The sequence below is a fragment of the Ochlerotatus camptorhynchus genome, unplaced genomic scaffold (genome assembly GCF_037179485.1).
Source record: "Ochlerotatus camptorhynchus isolate MF236.1 unplaced genomic scaffold, CSIRO-AGI_Acam_v1.1 ptg000767l, whole genome shotgun sequence".
NCBI lineage: Eukaryota > Metazoa > Arthropoda > Insecta > Diptera > Culicidae > Ochlerotatus > Ochlerotatus camptorhynchus.
Window position 1 is genome coordinate 900,743 of NW_027041234.1, and position 21,749 is coordinate 922,491.

At 38.1% G+C, this 21,749-nt stretch overlaps 1 protein-coding gene across 9 annotated transcripts in view; it reads right to left on the reverse strand.

Moving 5' to 3' along the window:
• Positions 1 to 21,749, reverse strand: part of ATP8B (ATPase phospholipid transporting 8B) — a 157,154-nt gene that overhangs the window by 64,252 nt on the left and 71,153 nt on the right. For 4 of the 9 annotated variants that reach the window (XM_065238336.1, XM_065238337.1, XM_065238334.1 and 1 more), the window contains exon 1: positions 6,114 to 6,829. The exons of 1 other annotated variant lie outside the window; for it this stretch is intronic. The gene's annotated coding sequence lies outside the window, so the exon portion shown is untranslated. Of the gene's footprint in view, positions 1 to 6,113; positions 6,830 to 21,749 lie in introns of those variants that run through there. 4 more of the 9 variants (XM_065238333.1, XM_065238330.1, XM_065238332.1 and 1 more) reach the window with 4 other exon arrangements.

Consider the following 21,749-nt stretch of genomic DNA (forward strand, 5'->3'; position numbering starts at 1 on the left):
GGACCTGCTGTCGGATGCGGAGAGGGGGTCTTCCAACCCACTGACTATGGCGAGTATCCAATGAGACTTGATGATGGTCAGTTATTGCCTGATGTATCTGTGATTTCCAGGGAGAGCAGTCGTTCGATTCCTTGCCGCAAGCAGGACGTCGTGATCTTCTACCAAAACGCCGGTGGAATGAATTCTGATGTTGAAGAGTACCGCCTAGCTGTATCGGATCGTTGCTACAATATTATTGTCCTGTGCGAAACGTGGCTCGATTATCGAACGCTTTCCAGTCAAGTCTTCGGTCCTGACTACGAGGTCTTTCGTTGCGATCGGAATCCTAACAACAGCCGTAAATCTACTGGTGGAGGTGTCCTTGTAGCTGTCCGTAGCGGGTTGGAGGCAAAGGCCATCGAGAACGATTCATGGAACTATGTGGAGCAGGTTTGGAAAGCCATCAATCTGGGTGATCGCACACTATTTCTATGCGCTCTGTACATTCCACCTGATCGAGGCCGCGCCAATGAACTCATCGATACTCACTGTCGGTCAGTTTTCACAGTTGTCGAAAGTTCCACTCCAGTTGATGAGATATTCATTTTTGGTGACTTCAATCTGCCAGGCGTTTCGTGGAGTCCATCTTATAGCGGATTCCTGTATCCAGATCCTGCTAGCTCTACATTTCACGCAGGAGCTATTAGCCTTCTCGACAACTACAGCGCAGCGACGCTTTCTCAAATTAACCATGTAGTTAACGAAAATGGTCGTAGTTTGGACCTCTGCTTCGTGAGCACACAGGACAGGGCTCCATCAATTTCCTCGGCTCCTTGTGCACTAACTAAGCTAGTTCCACATCACCCTCCTCTAATTGTCACTGTTGAGGACAAACTCGTGCGTGATTTCGGCGACTATACTGCTACGGTTTCTTGAGACACTAACTGACGACCATATTAACCTGGCTGCCAGGAACGTTCCAGTAAACGATCAAACGCTGGGTGCAATTGATGTTAATGCAGAAATGATTTCTAAGGCCGCGACTCTGCTCAAGTCATCCTTCAATCCTGGACCTGATGGAGTTCTATCTGTATTTTTGAAGAGACATATTGCTTGCTTGTTAATTTCGCTTCTTCGTCTGTTCCGAATGTCTCTCTCAGGTGGCATTTTTCCATCTTGCTGGAAATTTGCGCACATGTTTCCCGTCCACAAAAAAGGAAGGAAACGAGCTGTGGATAACTATCGAAGAATTACATCGTTAAGTGCCGTTTCGAAGCTATTCGAGCTAGTGATTATGGAACCGTTGCTGTCCCATTGCAAGCAGTATTTGAGTGCTGATCAACATGGGTTTACTGTCGGCCGCTCTACAACTACCAATCTGCTGTGTCTCACATCGTATATAACCGAAAGCATGTCGGATCGGGTTCAAACGGACGTTATTTATTCAGACCTATCCGCAGCATTCGACAAGTTGAATCATGCTATTGCGATTGCTAAACTCGGCAGACTCGGTGTATGCGGTAATCTTCTGAGTTGGTTTCGATCATATCTTACCGGTCGGCAACTAAAAGTTGCCATAGGAGATTGCAGATCAGCTAGCTTCTTCGCCACATCAGGTATACCTCAGGGAAGCCACATGGGACCGTTAATTTTTATACTGTACTTCAACGACGTGCATCTGGTCATCGAAACTCCTCGGTTATCATATGCAGATGACCTCACAATCTTCCTACGAATCTGCTCCATTGCTGACTGTCACTTTCTTCAACGTCAATTGAATGTATTCGCTAGTTGGTGCAGGTTATGGGAGACAGAACAGAATGGTAGTGAACCCAGCCAAATGCTCCGCTATTACGTTCTCACGAAAACAACAACCGATAATATTTAGCTTGGCTCGACAATCGAACGCGTGAATCAGGTGAAAGACTTGGGTGTGATCTTGGATTCGCAGCTTTCATTCAAGCAACACATTGCATATGTTGTTGATAAGGCGTCAAGAACTTTAGGGTTCATTTTTAGGATAGCTAAAAACTTCACTTATATCTACTGTCTAAAATCTCTCTATTGTTCGCTTGTTCGATCGACGCTTGAGTATTGTTCAGCGGTTTGGAACCCAAACTACAACAACGGTGCCGAAAGAATTGAATCTGTTCAACGTCGCTTTCTCCGTTTTGCGTTGCGTAGATTGCCTTGGAATGATCCGTTTCGATTACCAAGTTACGAAAGCCGTTGTCAACTTATCGACCTAGAACTTCTCCGGACTAGAAGAGACACAAGCAGAGCCCTAACCGTGGCCGATATCCTACAAGGAAGGACAGATTGTGAGGCTATCCTGAGGCAAATTGACCTGAATGTTCAACCCCGACCGCTTCGTAATAACCTTATGCTAAGACTGCCTCTACGTCGCACAAATTATGGAGCGTACGGTGCGATTTGCGGACTGCAGAGAACATTCAACAGAGTTGCATCTGTTTTCGACTTTCATCTCTCCCGTTATGCGCTTCGTCGAAAGTTTTCTTCTGTTTTTCGCCGGCAGGAGTTAAGATATTGACTATAAGATATACGTTTTTTAATGTTTGAATGTATTTTTTTTTACCATAGTTGATAAGGTTAAAATCATTGGGGCTTCATCCAGCCTGTTGATGTAAAACAACAATAAACAATAAACAAAAAACTAGTCCTATTGAGAATCACGTTGCTCGGGATGATCTGAATGTTTTCTCTCGGGAAAATATTTTTGATGATTCCTGGGAGACTGAGTAGATCTATAACTAAAAAGTTTCATAATATGAAAGCTCCAGGTGATGATAGAATTTTCTATATCCTCATCACAAAACTCCCAGAGAGTACCTTGTCTTTCGTGGTAAAAATATTTAACAGATGTTTCCATTTGGCATGCTTTCCTGATAAATGGAAAAATGCAAAAGTTGTTCCAATTTTGAAGCCGGATAAAAATCCAGCTGAAGCTTCTAGCTACCGTCCAATAAGTTTGCTTTCTTCAATAAGTAAACTTTTTGAAAAGATAGTTTTAAATAGAATGATGCTTCACATCAATACGAACCCAATTTTTGCAGATGAGCAGTTTGGATTTCGCCATGGGCATTCAACTATTCATCAACTCTTAAGAGTTACCAATTTAATTCGTTCTAACAAATCTGGAGGCCACTCATCTGGAGTTGCTCTTCTAGACATAGAAAAAGCATTCGACAGTGTTTGGCATGAAGGTTTGATTGCTAATTGGAAAAAGTTTAATTTTCCATTTTATATTATGAAATTAGTTCAAAATTATTTAACTGACAGAACTCTGCAGGTTAATTATCAAAATTCCAAACCGGAACGACTACCTGTTAGAGCAGGAGCTCCTCAGGGTAGCATTCTTGGGCCTATATTGTATAACATTTTCACTTCGGACCTCCCTGATTTGCCCCAGGGTTGCCACAAATCTTTGTTCGTTGATGACACAGGCATTTCCGCTAAAGGAAGAAGTCTTCGTGTTGTTTGCAGCAGACTGCAGAGAAGGTTAGATATTTTCTCTTCTTATTTACAAAAATGGAAGATTTCTTCCAACGCTTCCAAAACTCAACTTATAATATTTCCACATAAGCCTAGAGCTTCCTTTTTGAAACCTAGTAGTAGTCACATAGTCACTATGAACGGAGTCCCAATGTCCTGGTCAAACCAAGTGAAATATCTTGGATTAGTACTTGACCAAAAATTAACTTTTAAAGATCACATTGAGGGCATTCAAGCCAAATGTAACAAATATATAAAATGTTTCTATCCTCTTATAAACAGGAAATCTAAACTTTGCCGGACGAATAAACTTGTAATATTTAAACAAGTTTTTAGACCAGCCATGCTTTACGCTGTGCCAATATGGTCTAGTTGCTGCACTACCAGGAAAAAAGCACTTCAAAGGATTCAGAACAAAGTTCTAAAGATGATTTTGAAGTTACCTCCCTGGTACAGTACTACCGAGGTACATAGAATTTCGAATGTTGAGAATTTAGAACAAATGTCCAACAAAATAATTAATAATTTCTGGCAAAATCGTTGCAATCCTAAATTGCAACGATTAATTCCCTTTATACTTAGATAATATTTAGTGTTAGTTTTTAGTTTTAAGATGTCAATTGTTATACTGACATGCATGTATAGAAAACCTGTTTAAAATACTGAATTGCCAAGGCAGGAACAATGTAAAAACACTTAGATAAATATCATAACAATTAAGACTGGTATGTTACTGCAGTAGTTGGAGAATCTAGGTTAAAATGAAATGTAATTTATTTTGAATTTGGAATAAATAACTATGAACGAAGCTCCAACTAAGCATCTGATAAATTGTTTAATTTTGAATTTAAATACTACTCGCTCACACGCATACAACATCAGAAACGAGCAGTAGCCTATGCGAGCCGAACTGATTTAGTTCATATTCTCATTGCTTTCATTTCCTTCGATGAACGCAGAATTAATCCAAACAGGTAGTTGAGCGCAACATGAATGATTTTGAGTGTAGAAGTGTGAATGATTCCTTGCTGACTATTTTTTGCTTGCTGAGTCTTTCACGATTGCATTCTGCTGAGTGAGCTGAGTGAGAATTTTGTAGAAAGAATAACTTTTTATTTTCTAGCTTTAAACTTTATTTTCTAGCTTTAAATTGACACATTCAAATTGCTATTAACATGGAGAAAAGTATTATACTGTAACACATAGACATAAGCGTCACACAAATACTGTAAAACTGCTGTGGCCCAATCAACTGATTTAAATCACTGAGTCAAAATATAGCTCACTCGGCTATTTAAATCGCTAGCGTTCGATTTTTACGCATTCACACGGGTTCTCCCTCGCGCGTGGAGAAATTTTCCGGTTGCCTTTCAATTTATCCTTCATTCCTTCCAGGGTAAACGCTCCTATAGTTGCGGTACCTTAGAAGCGTTTAGTTCCTATAGTTGTGTATTGAGTCTCCATGTGCCTACAACTATAGGAGCGTTTCCCCTACTGCCGTCAGTTCCGAGTCTACCTGCAGAGCTACTTGGTTGGAATAATTTACGCACACGTTCGGCAATCTGTGGTGAGGATTTTGTTTCTATGGTGCTCGCGCGAGTGAATAAATTTTCGCATGCTTGGTTCCAATTAGGTCAAGACAAGTGAAATTTCTTGGACAGAACAAACTCCTAATGTTAAAAATTTTTAGGCCGGGTCATGTTTCACGCTTTGCCAATATGGTCTAGTTGTTGCACTACCAGGAAAAAGCACTTCAAAGATGAAATGCAGTTTCAATTTTGTCGGAATTTAAACCCGTAAGAACGGCCAGATCTCCATATAGGTGAACAAATGTAAGTTTTTCCTATCCCTTAAGCATTGCTTGTCACAGATTTCTAATCCACCCCCCCTAGAAAACAAATTGACAATATAGCAAACAAGCAAGCTTTGACTCTTCTTTAGGTTGGCTTGCAAAACAAACGCCAAAGGTCGTGGTAATGAACTTTTTCTGCATTGCCGAGCCTATACAGATAGATATAGGTGAGGTTTTTTTTTAATGTTCAAGCCATTATGATGCAGCAGGACCTCACCGACCGCTCCGATTGTTTGTCAAATCGATTTAACATAGTAGCTGAGTGGCAGCCAGAGCACTATTCTCGCATCATTCACCGTCGGTTCTCGGTTGGTCGATCGTGTTGTGTCTATGTGCATTTCCATAGTATCGTTCGCATTAGATGCAGCTATAGGACTGCGGTAGGTAGCTATATACAGCATAACCGACGTACCGCAGCTAATCCCCAACATTGGTTCAAGACGTTTTCTCGACGATGGTTGCGACAGCGAAAAATAATAATAAAGAAACAATATTCTATTTCACCGTCACTACCACTCGTCGTCGTCGTCGTTGGTCTTGACAATTAGAGACACCACTGTTCCCAAAGGCATAGTGTGCGCTTGGTTGGTTGGGCGTTTCATTCGTTGGCCGGGTGGTGGTGTACGGTGGCTGAAGACTTGAGCTCGAGGAAAATGCGACGATGTGTTTTATGAAGAATTTTCTAGCTCAATGCAGTAGATTTTCTCGGTTCTCGGTCGGTCGTTCGTAGGCAGATGGTTCCGATCAGATGCTGTTTTCCAGAACTAACTGGCATATACACTTGCACGAACATACACACATACACACTGGCGCACGTTCAAACAGGGCTGGACAGGATATCCTTTTTAACGGGTGGTCGATGATGAGGAAGTAGCAGCAACAAAAAAAAAATCAATTTTTCATTACACTTTAACACCACCCGCTTGCGGTGGACACTTTGCAAGCACACGGTATTCACACACGCTTGAGCTGGGCACTTGAACCTGCGGACTCTAGCGCGTAATCGATAGCATATTCTTTCCTTCTGGCACTTTGCAGCAATTAGTCGGACTGACCACCGCAGCGGATGTTGAAACTGTAACTTGTTCTTCTCGAGCGAGCGTTACTTGGCCTCCGTGTCAAAATCGATGACTCATGGCACGGGTTTGTCCTGCCCCCACAACACCAACAGCAAGCAAGCAATCCCAGGGGGTGGTGGTAGGTGTAGTGAGTTGCCTTGTTTTGCCAAAACTGATTTTCTGCACTAATATCTACGGAGAGGACTGAACTGCCTTACGGTTCACTTGCTTTTAACCTTCTTGTGAAATATCACTCTAGAAAACTAACGAACGGACGTTCCTAATTATCGCAAATAAAACAACCGCACTAATCGTAAACTCATAATTCGAATTTTACAACACCACCCGTGTGTGTTTCAAGGATATGCCACTTTCCAATAACAAGGTCTGCGCCCTAAACCTTCTCTTGGGCTGCTTCGGCCGGAACGTTCTATCGCGAAACGAGAAAGAAAACTGACTGACGACGGACTTCTAGCGCTGTGCACCCTCAGTAGGGGAGGGTTTGCGTTGGTGAAAAATCTTACCCCAATTCGACGTGGTTGGCAGCCCGTGCAGAGCTGCCAACCGTGACAAACCAACAGCCATATTTACAATTGTTGTTGTTGTTGTCGTCGTCGTCGTAGACGCGGCTGTTGGTCGTTCCGAACGAGTCCAAAACAAAAACATTACCGATCAACATGTGGATGTCATCGACGTTGTTGTTGTGGTTGCTGTGGGTTGTAGCGTTGCCGGGTGGCGGTGGGTGGACTTTAACCGTTTCAACGCGCGCGGTCGTTTGTATTGGTGACGATCACGTGGAACTCGATGCACTGCGAAAACATGACCAACACATCGATGCAACGAATAAGTACGTTCCTTTGGGCCGATGGCTGACGGAGGGACGACGTCGGTGGAAACCGTGATTGTGTGTTTTCAGATTTCTAGTGAATAAAAAGTGAAATCAGCTGCTGCCGGGTTATGCGCATGACATGCAGTTGGCAGTATCGTTTAGTAATATGGCACTCTCCCACTCTCCGCTCGCTCGCTCGCCGATCGGGCGGCTGCACTACTGGCTGCTGGTGGTGTTAGTCATTCATTGCCAGAGCAGTAGAGCAATAGAACGCATGTAGGCAGTTGCAGCACGTTCAGCCGCACTCGAGTTGTCCTTCTTGTTTTGGTTTTCATTCGCATGCACCAACCGGAATTCATTCATATTTTACGTGGAATGGAGCTTTTTTTTGGTCTATCTCTCTTGTTGCAGTGTAATAGGTATTTGGCAATATGGTTCGTTTGAGTGAGCCACGTTTTAAAGAGTGTTTACCTTTTTTCGCCATCAAAGTTGGTTCGGGTACCGAGCGTCTCCTTCGGAGGGGACTTCACATGTTTCAAATTTCCCGGAATAGTTGCTGATGTAATTGATGGGCTAATTATCAGGAGTATGCATGCGATATTTATGAAGGTAACTTACAATCGATTAAGGAAAGCAATTGGAGCACTTTGAACGGGTCTAGATGTCATATTTCAGTATAATTCGATGATACAAAGTTGGGGATTCAAGTTGACTAGAGTTGTTTTGATGAGAATAATGGGAAAACAATAACATGTTTATTGGGATGAACTGTAGGCAACATTCGAAGGGTAACTAGATTGTTTTGGCTGAGTTGGTGGTACGTTCAATTCTGGATCAAATTGTGATTAGGCCGAAACTAGCAAAACGTAAACAAATCGAGAAAAACCGAGCAAGTTTTCACGTATTAATTCTCGAGACGTATCAGCTTTTGTAAACAATGCATTTTATCGTCGATTTGGCGTAACTGGCAGCTCGCTCACGCATGCTAACACTATCATCAGACAGGGGAAGTTTTCCCCTAACTGATAATGGTGTTAGTATGCGTGAGCGAGCTACCACTTACGCCAAATTGACGATCAAATGCATTGTTTGCAAAAGCTGATACGTCCCTTCGAAAAAGTAATCGAAAATTTAATTTTTAATTCATTTTCTCTTGAAAATTCGTCGTTTTTATAATTTCGCCCGTATATACGGAATGTTAAGAATACGAACTCATTAAATTGTCCCATACATGTATGACAACAACAGTTCGTCCAATACTATGCGCCTTGTTTGATTTCCTTAAAAGTGTCGCCCTTTACTTGTCTCAGTGTTTACGTTTCAGTAAGAGATGAGCCTTTTACTATTTTGGCTTTTGTTGTTTTTAAAATTGCGCCCTGTACTATCGTTAGCAAATAAAAGAGCGTAATCGATTTTTAAGCTTGTTAAGAAATAAATTTTGTTTCGCCTTTCGCTTTGCAAGGATTTTTCGATAGTGGAGCATTGACAATAATGGTTTGTGGGTATTTGTTAGTAGATCTTTGCCTGCTCCATCTGATTGCTGTAAAAAATCTAGTCACAATTTACTACGGAATTCTGTTTTTAGACGATAGATCCGGACTGATTTGCGATTTGGTCGTAGCTGTTTTAGTCGGTTTTAGTAAACAATGAACTTCATTCACCGATTGCTTGCGAATAGAATTCATTCACTTCATTTTGAGTTTTTGTCAGAGTACCTGTCAAAAATTCCCAAGAATAATCTAAGGATTCTGTTGGAGATATGAATAAGGTTTTGTAAATATTAATTGGATTGGATTGAATTGTTAGGTGTTGTATAATTGAATTGCCATTACAAATGATATGAACTGTTTTGAAATTGCGAGCAGAGAGAGGGAGAGAATTTTGTTCATACGATAACGATAACGACCGATAGGTAGTCGATGGTCACTACCGAAGTAACCAGCAATTTTCTTTCATTTACAGCCGATCAACCTTATGAAATTCTCCAATGTTGTTATAAATCCGAAAAAGGCGAAATAATCGCCCAGTAAGAAGCTTGTGTTAAGACTTCAAAAAGCTTTTGAGATTACTGATAGTCAGTGTTGGGAAAATATAAAAAAAAAACAAATGTCACCAATGCCCAAGATCACGCATGATTTTCGTAGACAAAAATCAACAAGCAAACAACTGCGGTTGATTTTGCAAGCTATGATATCGCAGCTCGTAATATCAAACTAACAAAACTCACCAGCTGCAAATCTCAGCAAACTGTGGTGAGATCAGGGAATCAAAATGAACGATTCAGATTTTCGGAATGAGGATGACTATAGAGGTCGAAAATCGATGTTTGCCGCCATTATGAAATCCAAGATGGTGGCCATCGATTTAAGAAAAACTGTCGAAAATTGATGTCCGCCATCATTTGGAAATGCAAGATTACCCTGCAATGTGGGTATTTTCGGAACAGGAATAGCATGCAGATGTAGAAAATTAATATCTGTCGCTTGGATGGAAATTCTGCTCAGAACTATTTTTAAGATCACCTCTGAATTCTCCTGTAGATTCCATAGGAGCTCTCTTCAGCATTCTTTAAGTAATTTTCAAAAGTTTCCTTGGGATACTCCTCAAATCTTTCTAGGAATGCTCCCAGAGCTTCATTTACATTCTCTTAAAAATTCCCTAGGAATGCTCCCAACAGTGCTTAAATATTCTCCTTAGAATTGCCTTGGAATTTTTATCGTGGTTCTCTTTAAGCTATCCTCAGATTCAGAGCTCCATTGAATTTCTATCAAAATAACAACAACATTTGACACATAGTTTTTTCAGAATTGCTTTTGAATTCTCTTCATAATTCGCTTAAAATTTGTCGCAAAATTCTGTTGGAAATATCCATAGAATAATTGACCTCTCGTTAGGATATCTGAATCAAACCTATCTTGGAATTCCACTTCAAACTCCCTAATGCATATTCCAATTAAGCCTGCCGAATGCAACTGAACATGACAATGACACGACAGTTAAATAACAGATCAATAAAGGTAGTGTAAAAGTATTTTAAATGTATTTAATCTGTTTCCTTGACTGCAGAAAAATTATCACAATGTGAGAAAATTTGTGAGTAAGCAGAGAAGCAACTTGAAGATAATACGGATTCAGCTGTCACAATGAAAAAAATAAAACTATGTTAGGCATGCTATTACCATAATTTTCTGTGTATTCCAAAATCTAGACAACCACACATCGTGATTTCTTGATCTTCTTAGAAATCCTGTAAATTCTCATGGTTATTTTTACGATCATCAAAGCAGCAGAATTTTTAGTCCATGGGTTCAGTAAAATAATATAAGCTTTAAGTTTTCACTAGAAATAATATGCGTGACGTTCGATATCAAGAGTACTCGATTAATTTTTTGATTAGGCTCAATCTCCATTTGTCGATCAAAATATCGATTTACTTTATTCGCTTTCTACCGCGACCAGAGTGGTATTTCCATAATATCAATGCATACAATCTTTAATTTACACTTTTTAATTATGATTATATGCATCGATATTGCAAACCCACCACTCAGCTCACAATATTATGTAAAAAGAGTTGATCGGGTTTTAATCGTCAAAACGAGATAGAATCTATTCAAACATCAATCAATATTTGTCTTTCGATTTCCCGACCATATTTTGCTACCCGGGAATCAAAAACTGCGGATGGTTCTATCAGGAAATTCCGGGGAATCGGGAAATATTTTTATTCGGTGACCAGATATGGCTGTCCACTCATTTTACAGATTTTTACAGGTCTTCAATTGTCAATTTCCCGATTTTTCCAGAGACCCGTTTTTTAAATGCGTTCAAAATTTTTTAACTGTTGTGGTAAAACAACAACTAAAGTGAACATGTTTTGGATAGTCTGGAATTTTTTTCACTGATTTAAGGAAATTTTTTTCGTGTCTAAATTCAAGACGAAATATATTTGCATTACATAACAAAATATTTATAGACAACACACGGGTTAATAAAAATATACAGCCAAGGGCAGACAGGTAGACAGGTTTCTGCATAGAGGAGGGCAACATCTCGAATTAACTGGTTATAATTCAATGGAACAGAAATTTAGCTCTAAGATTCAAGGATATCATTTCATTTTCATTTTGCAGCGTTTGGTGAGGCAATGAGAGCGCAAGTCAACCCAAAGCCGAGGATAAGGGAAGGGTAATGGCTGAATAGTCTATGCGGACCACTTGAACGCCATGGGAAGGGATTGGAGAGGTCGGTTATTGGGGGGTTTTGAGGAAATGACACATAGTACTAGATTTGTGCTGTAAAATGTAAAGAAACCGAAAATCCATCTCTCACTGATTCATCTTTTCACATATATATCAAATTGACATTTTGAAACAACCATAAAAATAAACAGAAAATATATGAAAAGGCTAGTTGCCAGTTGCTTTAAAGGCTAGTTGCCTCCCTAAGCGGACCCCCCGCATCTTAACTCTTTTGTTTATCTTCTTAATGTTATTAGGCTGTCTAAATTTTCTTATTTAAGTTCGTTTGATGATAATGATATCTCATTAGTCTAATTTGATAAATAATTGAAATCTATAATCTACCTAATCAATTATAACCCATGCTTTATTAAGTACCTGCTTTTATGTATGTAATCTAAAACTTAACGTGTATCAATTTTTTTTGCCAGAGATGAACTAGCCTTCGGCTAAAAATCTCTATAATAAAGATTAAAAAAAATTGTTTGACTTTGACCTATATTTATTATATGTTAGTTCGTCCTTCGTCCCAGGTGATACCTTCAAGTGACTAAAATGCTACACTTTTTGAAGTTAGTTTCCTAGCTGATTTTCAAAATTATATAGGGTGTATGCTCCAACTATGCTCACACGCTTCCACTATGTCACACCACAAAAATACGTTTAGGTATGTCACAATAGAAGTACGCCACAGTGGAAATCCCGAGCCATAGTTCAAACACTTATCCCAAATCAAAATGAAGCATATATAAGATTAGTTACAATACCATGTACGAAAATGGTGTTTAACATTGTTCTCTGAGTAATACATCAATGAAAACAGCAATGATAGCTTGTCACGCAAATAGAAGAAGCACTGTTGGGCATTTTCTGAAATATTTCAATAATATGATTCCCTTGCAAACCCAAATAAATCTATCTGCGTAAAAATAAATAAATTAAGAGTGATTTGCGGCAACACCCACCAGTATCGCACCCAACGTCAGTGCCTATACGCCAGAGTACTACAACGCGGCTCTCAAACAAAGGAGTAACAAGTGTGATACTATCACTGCTGGACTAGATCTTGGGTTTTCTCATGCAGTGGTTCATCAGAGAGGGGAAGCTTAGTAATCCCCATCGCCTGCCCATGGCGCCATTCTATCGCGGCATGAGCCAGCAACGCTGGTCATAAACCTACCGTCTCCAACACTCCACTATAAAGCATGAACTTAAGCCCGCCCACCAACAACAAGGTGCAAAAACTAGCCAAGGGGAGGGAGCTCTAAGATTCAAGGATATCAAAGTTTAACTAAATTTTACTTAGTTCATGATCTCAAAGCTTTTAATCTTCAAATCTTCTATTATTCCAGACTCTGGGAAGTTTGTCCGTATATCGACCCAAATATCGAACAAACTCTACGAATATTGAAGATTTTTCATGATCATGGAAACTTTTCTTAGCATGAGACTAGTTTCTTCCTAGTCTAGAGTCTTATTTTTATATTTGAATCATCTGATGCTCTTGGAATTCTTCGCAGGTTTGATTTTAGAACTTTCTCAAGAATTTCCTCGGAGCGAGAATTTATCAGCTTTGAACTTTTTCTAGTATTGATAGAATTTTCTCCGAAATACTTTGCGAAAATCTCAGCAGAATTCTCTCTGAATTCACGTTGAAATGATAATGATTTCTCATGCAATTTCTTTTGGAATTTTTCTCAACGGTCGTTAAATGATCTCCTTCAATTCACATTAAAATATCCCTCTTGAAATACTCCTCAAAATTTCGCTGAAATTCTCCTATCAATGCTTTAAAAATTAACAATGGAATAGCCTTGGAATAAAACTAGGAATTTTAAAGCGTTTCCTTTGATTTTTTCTTAAAATTCCGTTTAAGCTTTCTTCGGTATTCAATTCCCTTGGAATTGTCCTCAGTATTCCCTTGAAACTTTTCTCAGCAATCCTTTAAAATTATCTTCTTAATTTTCATCGAATTATTTTCAGAATTCCTTCTGGATTCTTCATTTTTCTTTGTAATTCTTTCCACAAATACCTCATAATTCTCCTTAGAATTCACTTGCAGTTCTCCTTAAATTCCTTAGAATTATCAACAAAATAAGTTTGAAATCCTAGTCACAACTGTTATGAAGTTCTCCTTCGCTTTCCTATGCAGTATTCTTATAATTTTGCTCACGATTGTTATCTTTCATAACAAACCCTTCTCCGGAAATTCACATGAAACTCACAGAAAACTCGCGAAATTCTCCCTCAGGTTTTTTTAAATCATCTTGAAGCCGGCAAGGGATATGCGACGGCTTCTGGTTTCAGAAAAAAAGTGGGAAATACTGCAAATACCCCACATTTCAGAATCCCAGCGACGCCTAGACGCCAGAAACCGATTTTGTTTATTGATTTATTTGATAAGGCTCAATCGGATTAAGATTCAATTCTGTAAAATTTGTATAGTTATTCATCCTAAAACAAGAGTCTTCCGCTATCTAATAATCCTCCTCCATCAGAATAGGATCCACTTCCAGTGGTTTAACTGTATGGCAGTAACGCCAGCGGGGGGCAAAGCGCTTCCATTGTAGCAATGGACGCAAAACGTGGTCATCTCTTCACTCATCTTGAAATGGTTGCTTTCTAAAGTCGACGACGCATCGACCGAAAGAATTGCTGATGAAGAACAATGAGGAGGACCACCAATAATTGTTGCCGAGTAAACATACGATCACGTAACACACATTGAGAGTGGCCTGCTTCCGTCGACAGCCGAGTGAACACCCACCAGAAACCGATGTCCGACGTCACTTTAAAATCTAAGATAGCGGCTTTGGTTCAGAAAAAGGCTGAAATACTGTCAAATACCTATCAATGTGGGTATTTTTGGTGACATATAGGGGTCGGAAATCGATGTCCGACGCCAAGTGTCAAGTGTGATTTTAAGGATCTACGTCCCCGTTGCGAAAATATCCATATTGCAGGGTATTTGAAACTTTTCCTCAGCCCGATGGCCACCATCTTGGACTGCAGAATGGCCTTGTTAATTTAACTTTCGTTTAATGTAAAATATCAATTTGTTACTACATCTACCTATTCATTTTTATTTCAATGCGGATAATTTTAAAACGGATTCTATCCGATAATTTTAACTTGGATATTATTCGTTTTAAAATTTTCCGGATAGGGATAGGGATAATATCCAATGATAGATTTGATAATGGATAATGGATAGGGATAATATGGATGCATGATCCTGACACGTGCGGTTACTAAATACTGTTTTTGGGTGTACGGACTGTACGGAAGCATCTAAGTGAGGTGTGTAGACGAATTTGAAACGGGCGATGAGGCTTTAAACGTTATTTCAATTGTGAAACAACTTCTGCTTCTGTAACTCACCCAAGTGACATAGATCGTCAATTGAAATAATCAATTAAATCGACTGTAATTAGTGAGGCAAATATTAAGCCAAAAGAGCCAACAAGCATCGCTTGAAAAGTAAAAAAAAACAACTCCTTTACCACCAGACTTGTTAAGTAGATGTGTCAATTGTCTGCCAAACATAACACTGATTTGTGAAGTCAGTCAGATATTTCGAAGCCAACATTTCATTAGGGCAAATCTGTTATTGTAAACAATATTGACTTCAACCACCGATTTCTGGCAAATAAAATCTCACTCCGGCAAACTACCAAATACCAGCCGGTAGAGGAAGCATTTCTCTACTTGAATAATAATATTGAATTGAAGTTGAATAAAAAAGTTAAAGTATGACGAAATCTTCCAGAAATCTGTAAATGTTTGTGACAAATATAAAAAGTCTGGTAAATGTCTGCATTCTAAAAAATGAAAAGTCTGCATATTAACAGGCATGTCTGTAAATCTGGCTTCTCGGACTGCATATTGACTAAATGCTGGTGCGGTGCAGGATTTGATCGATGCCAGAAAACACATATGTATCTTACGTACCTACGTTTTTGGCAATGGTTATTGACTATTTCAAGCTGAACATTGCATTAGGTCCTACGTAACATTGACAGATGCTCTTCGTCGACTTTCTCTTTCGTTAATAACTTGTGCACATAACCGTTTCTTGTTATGTTTGTCGTATTCAGGGCTGGTAGCGAGTCACTTTTTAGTGACTTGGTCACTTTTTTCAAGCCAGTCACTAAAAAGTCTCTTTTTTAAGGCCAACTCACTAAAGTCAGTCACTATTTTCAACTTTTTTTATAGTTAATTTATTTCAAGATTGAGCATTCTTTGCTTTGGGCGTTTAATCGTCTCTCTCTATGTACAGGGTGTCTATTCTTTTTTTCTAAATAAAATTATCTGAGTTTTCCAGGTTTTTCCAGTATTTTAACGAATAAATTCCAGGTTTATATTAAAAAAGCTAAATTTTAAAATGCGTTAAATATATTTTTTGGTAGATCAAAAACAACAGCAATTTACCAAACCGTTTTTAAGACGTGTCAATCAGATTTAAAGAAACAGTTTTACAATCAAATCCATTGAATGTTGAAGTTTATCACTTACTTAATTTCTTACTTTATAAAGTAAAAAAAAAACTTACCCAATTTGAGTAAGTCGAAGATCTAAAATTATTCAATATCTTGAAGTTTCGTATTCTATATACAAGTTCAAGATATTCAAATTTTCAAGGATAAAAATAAATGATTTATTTCAAGTTCGTAATTGTAGGAACCTTTAAGAAGTAATGAATAGAAATGCCGAGAATTTCAGTGAAGCTCCATAAACAAACTGCCGTAACATAAGGGAAGTTAATACGCTGAAAATATGGGGAACTTACTGGAAGCTTTAAGAACCTCAAAGCGGTTGTTTTAGCTTCTGAAAATTTTCGGGAACTTTTATGAAGTTCCTAGAATTTACGAGAACTTCACAAGTGAAATATAGAAAACAGGGGTATTGTGCAAATTTTTAAGAAGTTCTAAATACCTCAGAAAAGCTAGATCAAGAGATTTTTGGGGAATTTCAGATCTTAAGAGCAGTTTCCGTAGCTTTAGTCCAGACTTTTGGAGCAGTTTAAATATATAAAATCGTATTTTTAGAAAAAAAATCAGAATAGTTCCATGATGTGCTGAAAAATAAATCGAGAACCCTCAAGATGTTCCGAGAATTTCAGGGAAGTACAGAGTCCTTCAGAGAATTTATGAAAACTTCAGAAATATTTCAGAAATTTCACAGAAGTCCAGAGAATTTCAGGGAAATTTAAAGGTTTTTTTTTCCGGGAATTCCATTTATTTCCGAGCAGCAGAACCGAGAAGCTTTAAAGAAGCTTCGAGAACATCAAGACAGATTATAGAATCAAAGGGCAGTTCAAACAATTTCAAGGAAATTGTAGGAACCTTAAAGAAGTTGCGAGAAACTCAGGGAATTTACGGAAACTTCAGCAAAGCTCCGAGAGAATTTCTGGAACGTGATAAAACTTATATGAAAATCCGGAAAACGTGAGAGTATTGTAAGCGTGTTATATCATGGAGATTTCAAGAACTTAAAAAATGCAACAATCTTGCTTAGTTGATTAGAGAAAATCACTAAAGTTCCATTATTTAACAAAAAAAAAATGCGACAACTTTTAGCAAGCAGGGATATCTTCAAGAAATTCCAGAGAACTTCTAATACATTTAGATACTTTTAGATAGTTTCATGATATTCAGCGAAGTTCGGAGTTCTTCAAGAACGATCAGATAGTTTCATAATAATCCCATTAACTTAAGCAAATTTGCAGAGACTTACAAGGAGTTCCGTGGAATGGTAGGGTATTCCATGAATTCTATGATTGATCCGAAAACGTAAGAAGCGTCAGGGAATTAACAATATATTTCAAAAAACTTCGAAAACTTCACAGAAGACAGTGGTTTTCACAACCATTTCGAGAAGTTCATAGAGATCTATGGAGCTTAAAGAGAGATCCGCGAACTTCAGGAATTTTTATGAAAATTGGGAAGGCAAGTTCCTTCAGTTTCAGAAAATTAGTGGGAAGTTTAAAGCAGATTCCAGAGTTTCAGATAACTTCAGAGACGTTAAAAAGTTAATTGAGGTCTTCGCATACGTTCAGAAGCTCACTGAAGCTTGACATTTTTTTTAGGGCGATTCAATTGAATTCAGCGCAGTACAACAAGGTTCTTTAGAGAAGTTTTGAGAATTTCGGAAAAGAACAAAGAACCTCAGAGCAGTTCCATTAACATTAGATAAGTCACATAAATTTAAAAAAAAGTTTAGGGAACTTCAGCGAATTGTTAAACGTTTAGAGGAGATCCTTCTTCTTCTTCTTCGCATTTCAAGCTTATTGCATATCGCATATTAGCTTATTGCGTGCTCTCAACTTAGTGTTCTAGATGCACTTCCACAGTTATTAATTGAGAGCTTTCGATGCCTGTACCATTTTTGCATTGGTATAATTGTGTGGCAAGTCCAATCATACTTCTATGCCCAGGGAAGTCGAGAAATTTTCCAACCCGAAAAATTCCTAGACCGGACCGGGAATTGAACCCAGCCACCTCCAGCCTGGTCTTGCTTTGTAGCTGCGCCTTTACCGACTGAGCTAAGGGAGGGGATATAGAGGAGATCCATGATCGTTAGAAACATCCAGAAAACTTTAGGAAGTCCTATAAAGTTCAGGGAAGTTTAAGAATTTGATGAACAGTATTGTGAGCATCCGGCTAGTTTCTCTAACTACAAAAAGAACTTCAAGGCAGTTTCATTAACTTCAGAAAAAATTTGGGAACTTTCAAGTAGTTCTGAAGAACGCAGAATAGTCCATTCTGATTATCATTGAAATATTCCTCAACATTTCAATAAAGCTTCTCACAAATTCCTTAGATTTCTTCTCATAATTTGTTTAGCGAACCCTCCTAAATTTATTTCCCAAATTCCTTTGAAGATGCTCTGGAGTTATTCTCAGATTTAATTGTTATCCTCCTTTTAGTTCTTCAACAAGATTCCAAGGAGATTCGTTTTCTCCCACAAACACAAAATTATCCTCAGAAGGCCCTTGGAATTTTTCCCGGAAGGAGTTGTGCTCGTTGCAAATTTTCAGAGTTTTCATTAAAATTTACTTTTAATTCAATTCAGGGTTTCTTGAAATTCTACTCAAAACTATCACACTTCACAATAAATCTTAAATTCCTCAAAACTACCTTAAAAGCAGATTGCATTTGATGTTTTGCTGAAAGATTTTGTCCCAGAACTTCCTTAGAAATTATAATAAAATTCCACGAGCTTTTAAAACTGTGCATGGATTTTGACTCCACATTCTTGAAAACTTCTTGAAGTATTATAGCTGTTAAGTCCAGAACTAGTTCAAATTTAAAATTTCTAGAAAATATGCATGTTCCAAAGAAAAACAAAAAAAATCAAGGATCTGTTTTTTTTTTTAATTTATTGGTTACTGAAGATTAGTCCATTGTGGATCTCTAAAGTTCAAAGTGTGAATGAAAATAACGAAGAAAATTAAATGCTTGTATTTTAAAATTCATTCTTTTCTTTAAAACATCCTTAGTAAGAAAATTATTAAATTCTCTGAGCCTTCCAGGTATTTTGAGGACAAATAAAATTTCCTGAGGATTCCCGGTTTTCCTGGTTTTTGCAGTTAGTATACACCCTGGCTAATACCGTGGGTTTGGCCATAAACTTTCTATTGAATCTTGCGCTTTGAAGGTTCATATCGTACATGAGTGTTTATGAGATACTTATTGAATAAGTCTAAGACATCAAACATTTATTTTCTCTTAGGTCACTTTTTAGTCACTATTTTAACAACTTTAAATCACTATTTGGTCACTTATTTCTTCAACATGGTCACCAAAATCACTATATTTGACAGCAGTGATCGCTGCCAGCCCTGCGTATTAGATGCAAGATAAAAGTTTTTTTTATCAATCTGTGTGCTGACAATACTTGGCATACTTAGGACCTGATGCAATGTTCAGCTTGATTTCTCCTGCACTTCTTGAGCAGATTTCGGTGAATAATTTTCTCCGACGCATCCACAATTCATCACGGCTAGCTGTTCCTTGCCATAGGGCAAACTACCCAACAAACATTGAATGTTAAATATGAGCTTATACAGGCCAAAATTTGCTTCGTCTGTTAAAAATTGGCTTATTCAGCTTTTAATCAGCTCAAATTGTTTGATGGGATGACCACAATAATCTGACAGAGTAGCCTAACCCTTCAATAGTAACCCATTTCATGATTAATTTTCTTTATACTTCTCAAAGACACAGTCCAGATCCGTGAGATATTTTCAAAGATTGTGATACATCTTCAAGTTTTTTATAGCTCCGTGATCTAAAAAAAAACATATTTTGGGTTTTGTAGCGCGAGATTTAAAAAAAAATATCTAAGATAATTATTGAAAATTGACAGCTTATGTAGCAACAGCGTCTGGATTTTAGAGAAAATTCCAAACATTCTGTAAGACAACGCGATATCTTCTAAACAAGTGTTGACACTTAATTTTATTTATCAAATTGAGTTGGTTATATCGCAGGGGGGATTTGACTATGATGGGTTATGTTCTTGGGGACCCCTGCAGTCTTATGTACTGAAAACAGCTACATGCTTCCTCTATCTAAAGTTTCAGTCTTTATTGGACCTTTTTCAAGAATTAGAAATTGATGGTGTTGTGTTGTCAAGTGCTAATTTTCGTTTGATGAGTGTATCAGTCGCATTTAATAAGCAAATTGGCTGCAAAAATCGGTTTTAGTGCCTACTATGTTGTTTCAAAATGACGGTCCGTTTATATCTGTAAACAGTGCACGAAGCTGTCGCTGGATATTATTATTGTTGTTTATTAACAACATTGTAGGCGAAGATTAAATATCAACATTCCAAGTCGCCATAAGTTTAAGATTCATCTTTCCGCTTTGTATAAAGTGATGAGCGTGGTGCAATGCCTAATACCCTTATCGGCAAAACCCGTACCATTAAGTCAGTGCAATCATGACGAAAATCACCGCTTAAGGTTCGTGCGACCGGAAAATTTTCAAACAAAACAACGAGCACACTGTTGTTGTTCAGAGCTGGTAAACTAATAAACAGTCATTGAGATCGGTTACTTTGAAGATTGGCTATGTTAGGTTGCTTGTTAGAGTTAACTTTTGAGTAATAATTGTGAATATCGCTTACGTAAATGTTATGACTGGATCCTATCCAAAATATACGCTTTTCGCTGCTAAAAATACCCAAACAATGGAAGCGCTTAATTTTTGCTCTCCCATATGGGAAATCACATGCGTGTATTTTACTCACTCATGAATAACAAATTAGTTATTGCTAGTGATGGTGAATGATGATGGTGCTGCTGTAGGGGTGGACGTTAATTTTCACGCTTCGCCAGTACAGCCGGAGTAGACCTCTGGACCTCTCCCGCTCTTTGTATGGGCCGTTGGTTGGCGTCATTCATTACCGCGTGTGTAAATGCTTGTGCGAGCAGCAAAAACTTAAAGTTACCGGTCCTGATGGTCGGTTGGTCGTGCACGACCGATGAGATCCACTCAGAGTTGAGTGGTTTTTAACTCAAAATCGTAAAAACGTAGGTTACTCATCGACTGAGTAAAATATTCCTCACTTTTCCTTAAAAATCTGATCGAATATGGGGAAAATCGACGAAATTTTTACTCAGTCTATGAGTAGCCTACGTTTTTGCAAATTTGAGTGAATGACGCTCAAATTTGAGTTGGTTTAATCGGCCGTGTTGGTTGTGAACAACGGAAAATCACTTTTCAATTAGGAATTATAGTGCTTTTAAATGAAGGGGAGAGTAGAATTCTGCGACCGATAGAGGCGTTGCAGCATCGCGTGGAATGTCGAGCATTTGTCAGCAATTATTGATGATGCAGTTATTGAGGTCGACAATATCACATATTGGTTGGAAAAAAATAAACGTTCTGAAGACGATCAATTTGAATTGATATTTATTTGAAATATCTATTTCCCTTCAATTACTGACTCTTTACCCAGTCATGTCTTTGTCGTTCGTGAACGACAAGTTTTTCATTGGTCATGGTAAAAAAAAAGCATTCATGAATGTTCGGAATCAATTTGATTCGAAATCTTTTCAAAAGTTTAGTTATAATGAACTTTGTGATTTTTCGGAAAAGTATAAACTGGTCATAATATCTAAAACTGATTCCGTTGTAATCAACATCAAGCTTAACAGTTTTTGACTGAAACTTGATCCTCAGTTTCCTTTTGAGGTCTAGTTTTAGCTAGCCATTTTGTTAGATTTAGATTTTGGATCATGAATCCTAATTGCTTAAAGTTGTGTTAAC